General features: G+C 31.2%; 1 pseudogene; it reads left to right on the top strand.

Moving 5' to 3' along the window:
* The first annotated feature begins 558 nt into the window (after positions 1-558).
* On the top strand, positions 559-687 carry LOC136141172 (U4 spliceosomal RNA; annotated as a pseudogene).
* The last annotated feature ends 2,301 nt before the right edge of the window (positions 688-2,988 follow it).

Genomic DNA, 2,988 nt, shown 5'->3' with positions numbered 1-2,988 from the left:
GTGACTGATTCGCTTTGTTGTACAACAGAAACCAACACAGTATTGTGAAGCAATTATATTCCAATAAAGATCTATTAAAAAAACACAACTATATATTGCTTATGAGACATACTTTATGTATAAGAACACAAAATAGTTGAAAGGGAAATGTTGGAAAATGATAGCATGAAACATTGACAAAGAGAAAGTTGGTGTTGCTATACTAATATAAAACAAAATAGACCTCAGGGTAAGAGCACTACTAGAGATAAGAAGGCCTTATTAAAATATTTAAAAAGTCAATTCAATAGGAAGATATTACAATCTCAAATATCATAAATTCATATTACAGAACAAAAAGGAGAAAAGAGGAAATCCACAATCATTTAACACACTTCCTCCTATAACTGACAGAAGAAATGTGCACACAAAAAATTAGAAGATATAAACAACTATATTTTTAAACACAATCTAATTGATATGTAGAAAACATTTCACTGAGAACAACAGAATATATATTTTTAAGTACACATGTATAAAATTTACCCATATGCTAGGCTGAAAAGAAAGCCTCAACATAGCTTTGTGCAGTGGCAGTATCGTAGTCAATGAGGTTTATCAGACGCACAATTATTGCTAATTGAAAGCCTCAACATAATCTAAAAACTTGAAATTATCCAGTTATGGTTTTTGATGAGAGTGGAATTTATCTAGAAATCAATAATGAAAATAGAATCAGAAAAACCCAACTGCCTGATATGAAATAATACATTTCTAAATAATTCAAGGTACAAATAGGAAATAAAAACAGAAAATATTTTGAAGCAACTAACAATAAATATCTGAAACAACAAAACATGTGTGGTGTAGTACTTTTCATTTTCAGCCAAGGTGGTATAGCAAGACCAAATCTACGCTCTTCTTCAACAACAAAGGAAAGAGGAGAAAATACGAAACAACATTCCAGACATTGGAAAACAGTGAAGAAATGCAAGCCATATGACAAGGATAACAAACAAGGTGACCTGTACACCTACAGGAACTAACTACTAGAAGCATGTCTAGCCTGCAATGCCAGAGAGCTAACCCAGATTTAAGGGCTTGCAGAACTGAGGAGCCAAAGAAGGGAGTTGGAGAGGCCACAGCAGTAAGAATTTGTAGAGAAGTTATAGTCTCATACTATATTTTAACTATTTGTTATGGTATGTGATGAAATAAGAACAAAAATGTAGACTAAAATTTAGAAATGTATTCATGCAGTTTACATTAGATAAATAAGGAAGTAAGAAGCAAGTTCATTTATTACATCAAAAACTTTAAATATTGACTTGCATGGTGGTGATTAAAAATGTGCAAAAACTATATTTGAGATAAGAGTTTTTTACACATAACTTTTTGCTTAGTTACAATTGAAGAAAAGATTATCAATACAATAGTTCTTGTCTATATTAATCACCCATATACACATTTTAAGTAAACAATTTACAGAAATTTTATAGTTATTTTTCTATGTAATATTTCTTGTGGTTATATTTATTGAAATGCAGCTTTATGTTCATTAAATCTAAAAATAAATAATTTAGGTTTGCATTTTGTATGTCTTTGCATTTTCATTTTATTTTTGTAGCTATTTCATTATTTTTAACAAAAATATTGGTACCTGAGGTACTGGGGAGGAAAGGAAACAACCAAAAATCTGGTTCTTTACTACAGATATTTTGAAATGTATTCTCCTGGAGAAGGAATATACTTCTCTTGCTCAAACTTTTCTTTGTGTTGCTTTATATCTAAAAATATATACTGCATATATACTGTTCACTACTGTATATATACTGTACTCAATACATATTTCTGGTTGAGGCATTATGATAAACTTCCTAAATTAATTAAAGAATTTCAAATACCAAAGATGATCTCATTGTAACATCATTTAAACCAAAATTGATTAATAAAAATTTTACCTAAAGTATGCTTTAAAAAAAAAAATTCTCTCGCACTTGACTGATAAAATTAATTGACTGCTTTTGAATTGTGAACAGAGCCACTATTATGAAGGGCATTTTTGGGTTTAATTTTTCAGGTGTTTAACACAATTATTCTCCTCCCTTATTAGTGGACATAAATGACATATACTAAGAATAAACACATAAAACTCTGTAAGAATACTGATAGCATTTGAGTACCTGGTTCATATGCCCCAGACTAGACAGTGAGGCTGCACTTCATCTTGCCTTTCCTTAGCTAGGCTAGTTCACCCAATAATACTCTGTATCATAGATGATCTGAGATGCATCTCTGACACATACAAAGAGTCTTGGGAAAAACAGTAGACGTTTTCTCTTTAGTTGTTCAGACACATAGAGCAGATTTTTGCCTGTTCAAATTTTCACATTTTCCTGTATTCAAAGTGTTTGGTGCTTCTAACTTCACTGCATAATGTTAGGGTCAGAGAGGTCCAAGTGTTGAAAGGAAATTTATAACATAAGTCTGAAGTTCATTAGTAAAATCAAGTTATATTCCATCTATATCTCCACAAAGAATTACCAAAAAAAAAAAGAAAGAAAAGAGGAAAATCACCAGGATGACATGAGGATTTATCTGACTCCTCCAAGTGTTCTTAGTAATGTTTTATGTCTGAATTTCAAAGAATATTCTTGGAATTCTTCTGCCCATGTAGCTGTTTATAAACATTTATAGATTGAAGGGATGCATGATTAATATCTGTTCTGAACACTTTCATGATAGTAAATTTACCTGTTCTTCAGGTACACTATAGGTTTCTCATTGGTCTCACTGACAGTCTGACAAAAATGCATTGGTTTTGACTTTAGATTGTATGGGTTCATTGGTTGCTGTCTAAGTATAGATAATTCTTCATTCATTCTCTCAGTTACTACCATTGTGCTTGTGCTGTGTTGAAATAATCATGCCTTTTCCCCAGGAGAGCTCACAATATAGTGATATTAATCTGCAAACAAACCATTGCAAAATACTGTGATGATTTCCCTA

This window comes from Phocoena phocoena, chromosome 1 (genome assembly GCF_963924675.1).
Source record: "Phocoena phocoena chromosome 1, mPhoPho1.1, whole genome shotgun sequence".
In the NCBI taxonomy this organism is placed as follows: Eukaryota; Metazoa; Chordata; class Mammalia; order Artiodactyla; family Phocoenidae; genus Phocoena; species Phocoena phocoena.
The sequence above is the reverse complement of the archived record's forward strand: the minus strand, read 5'-3'. Positions and strand labels throughout refer to the sequence as shown.